The following is a 16,818-nucleotide window of genomic DNA, read 5'->3' on the forward strand; positions in this document are numbered from 1 at the left end:
TCAAGGTTTACAGTCTGATGCCTTTGCTTTATATGCTCACAGTTTCTGAAGATTTTATAGCTAAATCTACAGTTTTTAAAGATTTTATAGTTAAATATCTAGAAAATACAAAAGACTTATTTCAAATTTGATGTTTCAGAATTCAAAGGACTACATGGCCTCAAAAATAAAACTTTTTTTTAAAAGACAGGGTCTCTCTGTCTCCCAGGCTGCAGTACAGTGGGATAATCATAGCTCACTGCAGGCTCAAACAATCCTCCCGCCTCAGCCTCCCCACTAGCTGAAACTATAGGCACAAGCCATCACGCTCAATTCAATACTTTCATTTGTAACTAAGCAATGTTAACCATTTTTAATATCATTCAAAAACTTAAAGAGACCCACAGACACAGTTTTCAAACTGAATCATTTATGGCTTAAAACTCCATTCAACGTGTTCTTATGGAGAATAAAAAAATAAGGGCATGACCAAGTGTAGTGGCTCACAGAGGTAATCTCAACTCTTTGGGAAGCCCAATCAGGAAGATCACTTGAGGCCAGGAGTTTAAGACCAGCCTGGGCAACATAGTGAGACCACCTTTCTCTAAAATAAAATAAAATAGCCAGTCCTAGTGGCACAAACCTGTATTTCCAGTGACTCTGGAGGCTGAGGTGGGAGGATTACTTGAGCTCAGGAGTTCGAGGTTACAGAGAATTGTGATTACACCACTGCACTCTAGCCTGGGCGACAGTGCAAGGCCACATCTCTATAAAGAAAAAATAGTAAGGTTGCTATACCATTTCTAATAAAATAAGTTTGTTATAAGCAATTATGTATAGAAGGCAACATTTTTGATTAATCCATTAATTTATCCTGATAAAAACAGTAAGTTACTGAAAGAAATTAAGAAGAAAATAGTAATAATTTAATATGCCCTATTCAACTATAGAAACTAATAATATTGACTAGATATAACCAAGACTCCCAAAAAGCATGTCTTTTCTCTTCAAAATTAAGAAAGTCAGTAGTCATAATAAGCAAAGAACAGAGCCAAAACAAATCCTTACATAAAAAAGGTAGTTCAATCTAATATTTATTAATAACTACATCCAAATTAAGTTTTTTAAATACATATAAAAAAGCTAAAAAGTTTTCAGTTCTCCATCATTTAATTATGCAGACATGTCTCAAAGTACCTCTAAAACAAAATTAAAATTATTATTAAATGTTTCCCTATCACTTACACATTTTTTATAATTTTTTGTACAGATGGGATCTTGCTACGTTGTCCTGGCAGCTCTCAAAAACTGCTAGCCTCAAGTAATCCTCCCACCTTGACTTCTCAAAGCACTGGAATTATAGAGATGAGACATGCCTGGCCTTACATAGGTTTTAAAATATTACTGTTCATTTTAAAACTGTACCTTTTGAGTGTTTACCCTTAGAGTAAATAGTAAATGTTATAGGTAAATGTTGAATGTTAAAGGTATTTTCCTCTGGTTACCTATATTCTTCCAGTTAGAAAATACAGAATTATTTAATGTAGCTATATTGTACCCATATAGGACAATGGAACATCAACCAATAACTATAATATGTTCACTGATACAGATATCAAGTTAAAAATAAATTTATCCAAACACATTTCAAAGTAAGCTTATTATTTTTAAATAGCAGCACATGGTCATGGTAAAACAAAAGAAACAATAACGTTAGTACATAAAGGGAGTTCTACTGTACTACATTCTGGGTATTACCAAAACTTACTTAACTATTTTTCCCATTAATAATTTCCATGTTTTAATGAAATATCTCTAATACAATGAATGGGATACTCTCCACTTCCTCACTTACTAAAATGCTACACAGCCCAAATCATTCTCCACAAAATACACATTCATTTATTTAAATATTTTTATGTTTCTATTGGATGCCATTCACTATTCTAGACAGTCTAAATTCCATGACTGTAGGAACTGAGTCTAATTTAATCATTGCTTTATTTCTAGTAATTTGTGTAGTATTTGGTACATAGTAGACCTTCATATACGTGTTGAAGGAATGGATAGCCATCCTCATCCATTTATCATTCTTCATTTCTGCAACTACCTCCCTTTTTAACTGTGATACTGGGGTTTTTTTTTTCCATTTTTTCTAACAGATCCATAACCTCAGAAGGTAAATATTTATTTGTTTGTTTGTTTATTTATTTATTTTAAATTGGCAGCAGCCACCGCAGCACATGTAGCCCTCATTTTTGCCATAGCCGTCCTTTTAGGGAAGATAGATTTTATTATGTGTACCAACCCTACTAAATGTTTTCCAAAAATTAAGCCACAGTTCCTGTTCTCCAGATGAGATGGAACAGGGACCCCTCTTAAGAACTGCTGGGCTCCCAAGTAGAGAAATAAAGGAAAAATCGTGAGTTCCTTCAAGAAAAATTCCAGGCACCTACCTAGCCTTAAAAAGTAAATGAACAACCTAATAAACAAGAAAATAGTAAAAAGAATCAAGCTAGCCAGAGTCACAAGATATTTTGGTTCCCTACAGAAACTAAAAGAAGACATCTTAACAGGCTGTTCTTGAGTTCTTTTTCAGAACCCCCCAACAGATGTAAAACTTCTATCACAAAGACCTAAGATAAGAGGGAACTCAGGACTGAAGGCTGACTGCCCTTCTTTCTTCTAAATTTCCTGAGGGACCGGGAAAGAGCCATACTCACAGGACAAATCAATGTTTAACATCTATAAATTGATTTACCATTTTGCTTGCAATTTCTCTATGTATCCCTGCCTTTAAAAACCCCTGTTTGTAAGTCATTGGGGAATTTGGGTCTTAAGTGTTAGGTACCCACTGCCCTTGCCTGGTGCCATACAATAGATGACCTTTTTTCCCACTGCAAATCTCAGTGTCGGTGTCTGGTTTTACTGTGCCTAGGTGAGCGGACCCCAGTTTAGTTCAGTAACAAAGAGTCTTACAAAATCACCAAATTCAGAGGCTGAAGACTGTGAAAACAAACTTCTAATTTTAGGGCCACACAACACTACAGAGTAATAAGCCTTTATCACTCACAGTTTAGGATCACTATGGGGAACCAAGTAGATGAATATGGAGGGGAAAAAAACAGTATTAAAATGCTACCTTTTGGAAGGTCTGCTTAGCTGTGTTTTTAAAAGTTCATTTTGAGCTTCAAAACATCATTCAAAGGGAATGTGAATCTAACAGTTGGATATGTTTTTCCTTGGTCTTTCTAACAGTTCAGTGGAAATTAAGAGTAGGAGCATTCGCATGCTATATACCAGTGCTAAACTGCAAATGGTCCAGCTGGCACACACAGAAAAATCCTAAAAGTTCAATTAAACTGCGAAGTTATAACAGAATTCATAAAATATTTATTTTGCTTTTCCATGAAAAATATCCTAAATATGAGGGGGGGAAAGAACCACTGAAACACCAAAACATACCAAAATGTTTTTTATTTCTATGTTTTTACCTTTAAAATCAGTACAAAACAGAGCTGCTGAGAAACTTCTAGATGTGCTTACCCTGTTTTCTTTCATTTGCAAAATACAGATAGTATAGAGATTAAATTAGCATCACAAACCTAGAAAGAACCTAGAGACATTCTTCCTTTGGCCTCTTAGCTCATTTACTCTTAGGCCAGTCTATACACATTAGAAATGTATCCACAACAAAGAATTGTCCTGCTCAAGGTAGGTGTGGGGATAGGAGATGAGGTCAGAGTCAAGGTGGGAGTTTGGGGGGAGGAATGTCAGCCACCTAAGGATAAGGTCCCATAAGATTGTTAAAAGAAATGTCATGATCCAATTTCCATTTTAATATGATCACCCTAAATTTATACTTGAATGTTAAATGCATATGAATGAAATATGCATATGTTGATTATGGCCATGTATTCTGGTTCTTAAATGTTTAGGATAACAACCAAAAATCTTGGTGACAGAGGATGTTGGTTTCAATAAGAGCTTGGATATCAACTTGGTTCCTTAAAAAGAAAAAAAAAAAAAATAGCAGAAAACTTGGTTCCTTAAAAAGAAAAAAAAAAAAAAAAAAAAAAAAAGAGCTTGGATATCTCTCCAGCTTCAAAAAGGATATGCTACCAGGTACTGTGTTTTTAGGAACATACCCTATTATTCTTTTTAGACAGCAAAATTCTTTAAAGTAATGATAGTACTATGATGCTATATATCTTTTATGTCCCCAATATTTAAAATATACAAGGTATTCAATAAATGTTCACTGATATCACTGAAAATTCAGATATGCACTAGTCCATTCAAATTAAAATATTTTAGGTAACAAAATTCTATTAAAATATATACAAAAATATATTACCACACACGAACAGATACTTGCACACCAATATTCACAGCAGCATTATTCACAATAGCCAAAAGGTAGGAAAAACCCAAATGCCCCCTGAGGGATAAATGGATAAACAAAATGTGGTATATACATACAATGAAATATTATTTGGCCTTTTTAAAAGGCCAAAATGGTGGCTCATACCTGAAATCCCACCACTTTGGAAGGCCAAAGTGGGAGGACTGCCTGAGATCAGGAGTTCAAGAACTACCTGGGTAACATAGCAAGACTCTGTTGCTACAAAAAATTTTTTTTAAAAATTAGCCAGGCGTGGTGGCACGTGACTGTGGTCCTAGCTAGTGGGGAGGCTGAGGAAAAAGGATCACTTGAGTCCAGGAGTTTGAGGCTACAGTAAGCTATGATCACACAACTGCACTCTAGTCTGAGCAACAGAGCAAGACTCTGTCTCTAAAACAAAACAAAAAATTAAAAAGGAGTGAAATTTCTGATACATGCTATGATGTAGATGAACCTTGACATCATGCTAAAGTGAAATAAATCAGTCACAAAAGGACATATATAATATGATTCAATTCATACGCATATGACATACCTAGAGTAGTCAAAATCAGAAAGACAGAAGTAGAATAGTAATTAAAAGGGCTAGAGGTAAAGGAAAATGGGGAGTTACTATTTAATGGATACAGAGTTTCAATTCAGGATGATGAAGCTGTTCTGGAGAAGGACAGTGGTGATGATATCACAACAGTGTAAATGCACTTAATGCACTAAAAAATGGTTAAATGGCAAATTTTGTTAGGTATATTTACCACAATAAAAGGGGGATGGATTGGAATATGTATCACTATGATATCATTTTAAGAATGATTTGCCTAATAATACTTCATAAATTAAATATAAAATCATAGAATTCTAATAGTTTTTAACATTAAATTATTAATAAAGTAGTTATAAAAATAATCACCCAGTTTTATATTTAAGTATGTTTCCTTCAAAAGCAAACACAATACAAAAAAATACTTGAAAAATAAAGTTATTTGATTTCTGCAGTACCTTTAATACATTTGCTGTAACTCTGCAAACTCTTTGCCTATAACAAAAATAAACATGGCTGTAATCAACATATCCATATGTCTTTTTTTAATAGTCACACATAAATTCATCCTCATTTTCTCAGCAGAAGCTTGTTTGCACTTAATGTTTTCACAATTAAGGTTTGATTCTCTTTTCTTTTATCCTTTTCCTTGGGGATAAGAACTATATGCCTGCAAAAACTATATTCTGTGCAACATTTTTAGCGTGGTTAACAAGTATCTGATAAAAGCCATAACATGTCAAATAAAATGATAAACTGAGATATTTTTAGAGACAAGGTCTTGCTATGTTCCCCAGGCAAGAGTGTAGTGGCTATTCACAGATGCAATCATAGCACACTATAGCCTGGAACTTCAGGACTCAAGCAATCCTCCCACTTCAGCCTCTTGAATAGCTGGGACTACAGGCTCAACTCATGGAGCCCAGCTAAACTGAAATTTCTTTAAAGTGACTAGCAAACAGTATGCTAAATTATCCCCTAAACTTTGGAAACAAGAAAATAAGTTAAAATTTACATTCATATGAATATATACAGAAGCTGACTCAAACTGCTACAAAATATAAAGACAGTGACATTTTGCTGGTTATTTATGAAAGTGATTAACGTTCAAACAAATCTAATCAAAATTCATGGAACTACAATATCTTTAAAAATACAAACTCCCTCGTTCATCACTCTCCAACCCTTCAATACAATATACCACACATACATTGATTTCTATTCTGCGATTATGTCAAAGAAATTATTAATATATTGATTTAACACAGTTAAACTCAATAATAATTGATTTAATTCATAACTCATTTAACATGATTCATTTATGAGTCCTGACTTTAATTTTGCAACTAAACTTTAATATTGGTTTATTAGTTTTCTCTAATAATTACCACACTAGGAAATGTTCAGTTTTATTTTCTAATTTCTGCTCACAAAACCATTATATACTGAAATCTTATTAAAATCTAAACTGACCTAAGTTAAAATGAATAAAAGCAAAGAAAAAGTATGTTCAGGTGTCTGACTTCCTAACTATGTATATCCCTTCTAGAGGTACTATTTCAAGTGAAAATAAATCCTTTGAGTCCATAATTTCCTTACTATCCCAATGAATTACATTAAGGGTAGTATAATAAGCTACTGTAGAATCCCGTACAAAAACACTCTAGAGATTTACTTTTCCTTATTATATTCTTCCTGCTATATAGTCTTTAAAAAGATACTGTGGTTTTTGTGTCCAAAAGATCTACCTAGCAAAATCCACCTATTCATATAAGTTTTTATCAATTTAACATTCAGATTCAGATTCAACAAAAATTTCCTGGAATACACTAGGAAATGAATTTCAACCACTACTTTATGAAGCAGGTATTACTGACCTTATGTCAAAGGAATATGAGGTTCAGAAAAACAAAATAATTCGATCCTACAACTAGTAACTACTGAATTCAAGGAAGAATTAGAATCCAAACATGACTGATGCCAAAAGGAAGGAGGAAGAGAATACTTGTTGCATGCCAAATATGGATTGGGGTTCAGGCATGTAATATACTTTTGCACAGATTTCCTCATTTAATTCTCATCTTTGCTTTGTAAGGTATGTGTGAACTAAAATAAAATCCTAACCCCCCTGCCAACTGAAAAGACCCCCTCTTGGCCAACAGGACCCTAGAAAAACCTTACAACTGAGTTCCTGGCCATGAAGGAAAGGGAGATAAGGCACACCTAGTTATACATCCTCTCTTTTGGAGTTTAGATGCAACAAATGATCAGCATGAATGTTAAAACAAGAGATCACAATATTGACAAAACAGAATCTTTCTGACAACAAGATACTAAATTATTAACAGGCCCTAAGGCCATACAGGACAAAGGTTAAATCACCTGCAAGCCATCAATATGCTTGAGGGACCACTTGAGTGGTTATATTGTGGTTTGTCTCTAACAGATTTCTTTATCTTTAAACATTCCAAGCCTCTAGACAAAGCTCTATTTCTTTAACCAATTACAAAGAGATGTCCCACCTTTTCTGGCCAAATCAATGTACACCTTCCATTTATTTATTTATGATTTACCTATAATTCTTGTCTCCCTAAAATGTATAAAACCAAACTGTAACCTGACAGCCTTGAGACCACTTGGCTCAAGACATCTGGGGCATGACTCCCCAAGCCATGGTAACACATATTCAGCTCAGAATAAACTTCTTTAAATTATCTTACGGAGTTTGGGGTTGTTTTCCATTAACATAGGCACTATCTCCACTGTGAACATAAGAAAACTTAGGTAAGAAGTGATTTAACTTGACTAAGGTTTGTACACCTGCTCAGCAGCCAAGACAAGACAGAAACCATTGATACATTGACAGATTTTGTCCTCAAACCACTACTAGCTATGATCCAAGACGAGAAGTCTGTTTGTTCTCTAATTTTAGTTTTTTTATTTTTATGTTCTACAGAGAAGGAAACAATTTCACTGATCTAATTGAATGGGGAAAAATTGAAAGCATTGCCACTTAGAACTAGAACAAGACAAGGTTGCCCACTATCTCCACTTCTGTTTAACATAGTGCTGGAAGTCCTCGCTACAGCAATTAGGCAGGAGAGCGGATTTAAGGGCGTCCAAATGGGAACGGAAGAGATCAAACTCTCACTCTTTGATGATGACATGATATCATACCTAGAAAACCGCAAGGATTCAACCAAGAGATGCCTTGAACTGATAAATGAATTTGGTAAAGTCTCAGGATACAAAATCAATACACAGAAATCAGAGGCATTCACATACGCCAACAACAGTGCAAGTGAGAACCAAATCAAAGACTCAATTCCCTTCAAAATAGCAACAAAGAAAATAAAGTACCTTAGAATATATTTAACTAAGGAGGTAAAAGACCTCTACAGGGAAAACTATGAAACACTGAAGAAGGAAACAGCAGAGGACGTACACAGATGGAAGAATATACCATGCTCATGGGTCGGCAGAATTGACATTGTTAAAATGTCTATACTACACAAAGCAACCTACAGACTCAATGCAGTCCCTATCAAAATACCATCATCATTTTTCACAGATATAGAGAAAATAATTTTACGCTTCTTATGGAACCAGAGAAGACCCTGTATAGCAAAAGCAATCCTAGGCAATAGAAACAAAATAGGAGGTATCAATTTACCAGGCATCAAACTATACTACAAGGCTACAGTCATTAAAACAGTTTTTCACTGGCACAAGAACAGGGACATTGACCAGTGGAACAGAACAGAGAACCCAGGTATAAAACCATCCTCATATAGCCAACTAATCTTTGACAAAGCAGACATAAACATACACTGGGGAAAAGAATGCTTATTCAATAAATGGTACTGGGAAAACTGGATAGCCACATGTAGAAGACTGAAACAAGACCCACACCTTTCACCTCTCACAAAAATCAGCTCACGCTGGGTAACAGACTCGAACCTTAGGTGTGAAACTATTAGAGTTCTAGAGGAAAATGTTGGAAATACTCTTCTAGACATCGGCCTAGGCAAAGAATTTATGAAGAAGACCCCAAAGGCAATCACAACAGCAACAAAAATAAACAAATGGGACCTGATCAAATTAAAAAGCTCCTGCACAGCCAAAGAAACTGTCAAGAGAGCAAACAGACAACCCGCAGAATGGGAGAAAATTTTTACAAGCTACACATCCGATAAAGGGCTCATAACTGGAATCTATTTAGAACTCAGGAAAATCAGCAAGAAAAAAAATCAAACAACCCCATCAAAAAATGGGCAAAGGACATGAACAGAAACGTTTCAAAAGAAGACAGAATAATGGCCAACAAACATATGAAAAAATGCTCAACATCTCTAATCATCAGGGAAATGCAAATCAAAACCACAATGAGATATCACTTAACTCCAGTAAGAGTGGCCTTTATCAAAAAGTCCCCAAACAATAAATGCTGGCGTGGATGCGGAGAGAGAGGAACACTCTTACACTGTTGTTGGGACTGCAAACTAGTTCAACCTCTGTGGAAAGCGATATGGAGATATCTCAAAGCGATACAAGTGGATCTACCATTTGATCCAGCAATCCTACTACTGGGCATCTACTCAAAAGATCAAAAGTCACTTTATGAAAAAGACACCTGCACTCGAATGTTTATAGCAGCACAATTCACAATTGCAAAGCTGTGGAAACAACCCAAGTGCCCATCAATTCATGAGTGGATTAATAAAATGTGGTATATGTATACCATGGAGTACTACTCAGCTTTAAGAAACAGTGGTGCTATAGCACCTCGTGTATAGAGCTGGAACCCATTCTACTAAGTGAAGTATCTCAAGAATGGAAAAATAAGCACCACATGTACTTACCAGCAAAATGATATTAACGGATCAACACTTAAGTGGACATATAGGAGTAACATTTATCAGGTGTCAGGCAGGTGGGAGGGGGAGGAGGGGATGGGTATACAACCACAACGAGGAAGATGTTCAACGTTTGGGGGATAGACAAGCTTGAAGCTCTGACTCAAGGTGGGGGGGGGGGGCATGGGAAATATACATAACTTTAATACTTGTACCTCCATAATAAGGTAAAATAACAAAATAAAAGTTTAAAAAAATCTTTACAGTTATTAGTCTACTTTAACATTTTTCCCTAAGAAAAATAACATGAAAGTTCAGCTAATACAAAAAGGCCCCATAGTTTAAAAATCGGGTGGAGGGTAGGTAGTGGGTAGAGGCAGGAATAATCAAACAGCTTCAAGGACAAAAACCATGTTCCACACCAGAACACATTTACAGTTGCTCATCTTGAATTCAACTAACATCTAACTGCAGCAATCAGCCAAGCTTGGCAAATTAAAATAACAGTAATTTTGACAGATTATCTTCTATAAATATTCAAATATGGACGTTTGTGTTTATGCAAGGGTCTCCACGTGCCAATCAAAATGCTTTGTTTAGGAACCTAAAATTGAGGGGTTTTTTTCACCCATTTGTAGAAATCCCCTGAAACCTTAACTTTGATTTTACCCTAAGAGTCCAATTATCTGTCTACTCATAGCCTAAATTAAAACTTTAAGGTTAACATTGATATAAGTATCAACAGACAAAAAGGAACCTAGAACCTTTCAAAATTTAAGTCTGTAAAGATGAAAGAAAAGATCCAGGAAAGGAGGGAAAGGCAGAGAGGAGATCTTAAAGGATGGCAACTGAATAAAGAATAAAAGATTAACTTTTCATTTGTGTGAGCACGTATGCCTTAGGAAAAGTAAAATCCAGATGCAAAAAGCAATTAACAAGTTCATAACTTTGGGCTTTATTCAAAGTTCCATTGAGAAAAACTGCCATTTATTTGGCTGAAGGCAAGACCCTATGCTTTGATAATAAGTACATGAAACTATCAAAAGTTGAAAAATGAAATTCAAACCAAACATACTTTCTAAAATCCATAGATACCCAATCATCAAAAGCAATCAATAAATAAGAACAACATTGGCTTTAATGAAGGCAAGCTATCAAATCCATGAATTTGCTAATTGTTCTATCCTATCCCCTATTACTCAGTTTCCCTTAAACATGTGCACAAATATTGAAAAGCTCAGACCTTCCAGGAAAACTACAAGTGAAAGGCATCCCTCTGCATCCAGGGCAGCATTAAATTATGGAAGAAAACTCAACCTATTCAGAGGCATATACCCCTCTAGTCCCACCTGGAGAGAAAAAGTTATAAATATTTCTACTAAGATTGCTCAGTATATTTCTAGACAATTAGGTAGGCTTGCAAGAAACTTACTTTATGATCATTCACCACTCAGTCATACAAACTCACGTATAACATTGGATCCAAGCCAAACCATTGGTTCTCAAAGCAGGGAAGGAAAGAGAAAAGTCTGATATGGGTACCAATAGTTTCAGCCTCTCCTGGGAACTTGTTAGAAATATAGAATCTCAGGCCCTACCCAGGGACATATTGGATCAGAATCTGCATTTTAACAAGATCCCCGAATGATTCATACACACATTAAAATTTAAGAAGCTCTGCAGGAAGGAAAATATCTGAATGAAAGAGAAGGTATAATCTTCTTTTCAAAGATTGCTTTCCACTACAGACCCCTGTTTGACTAATAGGCAACACATTTTTAACCTGTTTATAGCATCATTACTCCTGCCATAATTTTTTACATTTTAAATAAAGGCTGTTGAAAAACAGAAAGCTCTCAAGAGCAAAAGAAAGAGTATCTCATGATTAAATCTAAGGTCCCAAGAAAAGCTGTAACACAGTTATCATAGAGCAAGTCATCCTTTCTCATGCCCCCAAATCATATTAACAGTTCAAATAATTTAAAAATAGTAACAACCCCTTTCCTTCCAAACCCTCAGCACAAAGAACATTTTGGGGTACCATGGCTAGGAAAGAGATCAAGAGTTCAAAGGCCTATGCCATCATGTAACAAGAAGAGGAGGCTATATGTGCCTGGTTATTTAGCTATATCATCCTATCTCAGTAATGCTGAAAATAGAATTCTCAAAACTATTTTTATCTTTTGCTTGCTAGCTTCTTCAGACTGCCAATAAGAGCACCAGAGGGAGAATACTGTACATGCTTTTTCCAGTCAGCATTACCCCAGCATAGGCCTTACACTCCAGCAGTAGCAGTTGGTGACAGCTACTAGTTTTTTCTGGCACTCTTAGAAGTTACCCTCAGAAATACCAACAATAACAGGCAGTACACCTTCAAGAGGATTCGAACCCCAACTCTACGGGGCCTCTACTCTAAGCTCTTCTTTGATCCCCCAGCCCTGCTTCCTGTAAATATTGTCTCTGTGTTACCCCAGTGTTCCCCTTTTGCTTTTTTAGCCCTTTAACACCTGTATAACCCATTCCCTATATTAAATTTTCTTGGCTGAAGTGTTTAGTGTGGATTGTTTTTCTGACCTGATCCTAACAGATCTGTCATGGCTAGATGCAATAAAATTCAACGTGATCTTGATCTCTTCAGATAACACTTTTCCCAAAACATGATAATCCATGAGAAAATATTTACTGCCTCTCCTCAAAACAGGTGCAGGATGGGAAATGGATATAAGTAGAATAGTTGGGAAAGAAGGAAGAAGAAACACAACCTAAGAAAGCCAAATCCTGAAATAAATATCATGGTAGAAAACACATTTTAACCTTCAAATACATAAAGAAAAAGCCAATAAAAAATCTGAAATAAGTATAAGTTTTATATTTTAAATAATAAAAATCACAGAAGTTTAGAAATGGAAATTTTATTCTCCTGCCTCTGCCATTAATTGGTTTTGTTAAAGCAGTTTTGTATCTAGTTTGGGTTACTACACTTTAAGGAAGCTGTTGAAAAATTACAGTTAAGTTCTATAAAGAAGATTATACCAATTATGAGAGGGCATAGGAAACAGGATCCATAAAGAAAAGTTCAGAAATCAAACTTTTTAGTCTAGTTTAGTGAAAAGAAAACTTCAGGCCAATGTATTAGCTGCCTTTGAGTTTAAGAGTTCTGACCAGCTGTACCTTCATCATCACTACAGAGGAAATGAGCTTAAAATGGAAGACAACAAAGTAAATGAAGACATAAAATGGAGCTTATTAGCTTACTGATTCTTGGTTCAAGTGGGGGTGAGGAAGGCCTGTAGAAACCAATGCTTACCATTTTGAGGATAGGTAGTAGAAACAGAGAAACTAGAAATATACTTGGAAGAAAGAAAACAACCACTTAGGAGGAACTTGAGAGATGAGAGGAGAAACATATGTTTTGAGAAAAGTTAGAGTACATAATTTTATATAAATAAATTAAATTATATACTGAATATAAAGTATATAACAGTATTCAGCTGGAATAAATAAATGCTCAATAAAATTAACTATTATCCTTAATCTTCATAACAATCCTAGGAGGCAATTGCTATTATTCCAATTTGCGGTTGAGGAAACTGAGGTTTAGTGACTTGCCCAAAGTCACAGGGATAGATAGTTAAGGGGCAGAGACAGGATTCAAGACAATCCATGTGACTCCAAAACCTGAACTGTTTACTCTAACCTAGACTCACTTACTGAAACAGCAGGGCAACAACAGCAGGTACAAAACCATCCCACAGTCATAAGTTTTATAAGAATTTTCCTGAGTCATCCCCAGGTCAATCACAGCTGAGGCATGCTCCCACAAATGTTCCTATATGATTAAGAGCTAAAGAAATACAGGCATAAGACTATGACGGAGTGAGGTTGCTAAGAGTGTTTAATGTTTCACAGCACTTGAAAATTACAAATTACGTAATCCTTGTAATAATAACTCCATAAGAAGTATGATAGAAAATATGAACAGATAAGTTAAAGGAATTTAGTCTGAAGTCACTCAGGGCAAGCTGTTTAACTGAAAGATACCACAAACACAAGTCTCCTGGTTCTCCACATCCAAGAAGGTTGGGGGGGGGGGAGGGCTAATTCAAAATAACTAAGAGACTTATTTCATCCACTCAAAATATGAACATAATAAATATGAAATTCAAAGTTCTCTATTGAACATAATACTTTCTAATCAAAAAAATTGTCTGATCATGCCCTAATGATTAATTTTTGTATGTTAATCTTTTGTTTTTAAAACACCAAACCCTCCTTACCCCCACTTGAATCAAGACTACATTCTCAGCAATAAAACACCAATTACTCACAGCAAAAGGTCATATTTATAAACTGATAATATTAGCATATCACTAAAATTACAAATTCAGAAAATGGAAATTAATGATGATAAAATTACATTCTATTCTGCTACACTGTACAGAAAACTTATATTTTAACCTGGTATCTCGTAACAAGTAATACAAGTCCTATAGTTGTTCAGTTTTTTAAATGCTACAAATTTACAGATAACTTAGAAAATTCTTTAAAATTAAATGCATTAAAATTAGGCTCTTAGCCAAATAATACATGATATATAGATACAGAACAATATATGAATATACCTCAGCCAGAAACAACACATTCCTCCTATTTGTTCATATTATCCTTAAATAAAATAAAATCTTCATTAGTATGACATTCATCCAGAGGGGACGAATCATTGGAGTGCTACTGCCCAAGGAACCACAGTGCTACAGGAGGAAGCCAAAATGAAAACACTTCCCTCTGAAGTGTTTTTACATTTAATATATAAAAATAGCTTTCTCAATTATCTAAATTTTTACAAAAAATACACATTACAGTTAGAAAATATTTATTGTGTTGTTTTTTAATATGATAAATTTATTTATTTAGTGTTTTTTAAAGGGAAAAGCAGATTTTAGGAATTCCTGCCTGAAGAATGTAACTGTAAACATACTAAATCCCATAAAAAGAAAAAAAAAAAAAAAAGGAGGTTGTGAAGATTTTCAGACAGAAGCATAGTGTCCCTTAACCAACAAACACCATGTTTCAACAGTAAGAACTGTGTGCTTCTCCAGAGTTCTGTCTATAGAAAAAGCAGTGGGCTATTTATACAAATCCAGAGCCCAGAACTTCCATGATAGCAGAAATTCTCTGGAATCCCTTGGAAGTCTTTCTAACTATGTTTAACACTCTCAGAACCTCAATCAGCAGGAAGACTAAATATTTAGTAAATCTTCCTCCACCCTTCTTTCTTACTAAGTATAAAAAATATGTTCCCCCTTCTGAGCAGATTTTCTGGACAAAACTAGGTAGTGATGCCTTTCAACTCCAGATTCCCCTCCACTCTTTGTTAACATAGCAGGAACACAAAGGGAGAATAAGCCATCTACTTATAATTGAATCAGAAAATTTTCATGAACACATTTCATGAACTACGATAAATCTTTTATTTTCTAATGATATGTAAATGACTGTCCAGCAAGGTATTCAGTAGCCAAATGTGGTCAGGCCATTAAGCATATGAAATGTGGTTAGTCTACACTGAGATGTGCCCTAAGTATAAAATACACATAGATTTCAAAGACTTCATATGCATAGAAGAATGTAAAACATTGATATTTTTCTATTGATTCATTGTTGAAATAACATTTTGAATATAACAGGTTAATTAATTAAAACCAATTTCATCTGCTTCTTTTTACTTTTTTTAATGTAGCTACCAAAAAATGAAAAATTAGATGTGTGGTTCACTTTATATTTCTATTACACAGCACTGGTCTATAAACTAATGATCATAAGCTGGTACCGAACAATTTCCATACCAAAATATCATGTTTATATAGTATCATAAAATCTAAACATTATAACAACTGAACCAAAAGTTCCTTTCTCCCTAACTTGCAAAGTAGATTACATTCATTTATCTGCTTCCAGGTTCCTTTCTTTCTGATATCTTCAATCAGCTTTAAAATGTTGAATAAATTATATAACATTTTACCTCCTCTACCTCCCACTCAAGATACTGGCCTTGAAATATTAATCTTTTATCTCTAATGACTATCACACTTAAGAGAAAGAGGAGAAAATTTTTCCCAAAGGAGTCTCCAGGTTATCTCTAAGAGGCAATATGTAGTAATGTTAAAGGTTTGGTCTCTAGGCTCAAATAGCCCAGCATGAAACCTACCTCCGACTGTGTAAATTATTGTAGCAATTTCTTTGTCTGTAACAGAGGGTAAATACTACTATCATTTAATATTAAAATATTTCATTTAATAGATATTTAATATTAACATATCAATTCTACAAGTTGAGAGATAATATAAGAAAAGCACTTGGTTCGGTACCTAGGACTTCAGCACAAGTAAGTATTAGCTATTATTAGTAGTATCATTATTTCCTTTTTGGTATGCTTCTTGAACCTATCATTCTTCTCTTTTTATTCCTGGCTTCCCATCAACAGGTTCTTTCCTCAATCAAGCCTATACCATATCTAATAAGAAGTAAAGAATACAAAACAACATACGGAGAGGGAGGTCATTGGAGCTGACAAAAACAAAGAACTCCAAACATCAGATTCCATAAGAAAGTGGCTTGTATCACATAATAGAAAGTTTCCTCATTATAAAAAGTAGTAAAGCTAAGTCAGGGATTCTGTGAAAAGTATCTTCACAGATGATAGGAATAGGTATTTCTAAAGTCCCCGTTTAATGTTCTATGCTCTTTCAATGTATCCAACCCAGATATTAAAATCTAGAACCTATCCCATTGGCAATACCTATCAAGTCTAAAAATTGTACATTCCTTGCAGCAATCTGACTCAGCCATTGATTCATGCATATAGACCTAAAAAATCAACAAGCTCCTATCTGCAACTATTGGAGAACTCAAGTTTAGACTTTCACCATGACAATCCAGGGTAATCTGTCCACTCTTACCTAAGAGCTCAAAAAGCAGAAGATATACATATATGCTTACTTTGTCAACTTGTGGCAAACCAAGTTTTACAGACCTTTAGA

At 34.8% G+C, this 16,818-nt stretch overlaps 1 protein-coding gene across 10 annotated transcripts in view; it reads right to left on the bottom strand.

Annotated features, from left to right (window-relative positions):
- FUT8 (fucosyltransferase 8) overlaps positions 1–16,818 on the bottom strand; it is a 293,680-nt gene that overhangs the window by 192,857 nt on the left and 84,005 nt on the right. For 6 of the 10 annotated variants that reach the window (XM_076003949.1, XM_076003953.1, XM_076003948.1 and 3 more), the window contains one exon: positions 623–746. The exons of 2 other annotated variants lie outside the window; for them this stretch is intronic. The gene's annotated coding sequence lies outside the window, so the exon portion shown is untranslated. Of the gene's footprint in view, positions 1–622; positions 747–5,380; positions 5,418–16,818 lie in introns of all 10 variants that reach the window. 2 more of the 10 variants (XM_076003951.1, XM_076003950.1) reach the window with 1 other exon arrangement.

Source organism: Microcebus murinus, chromosome 6, assembly GCF_040939455.1.
Source record: "Microcebus murinus isolate Inina chromosome 6, M.murinus_Inina_mat1.0, whole genome shotgun sequence".
NCBI lineage: Eukaryota > Metazoa > Chordata > Mammalia > Primates > Cheirogaleidae > Microcebus > Microcebus murinus.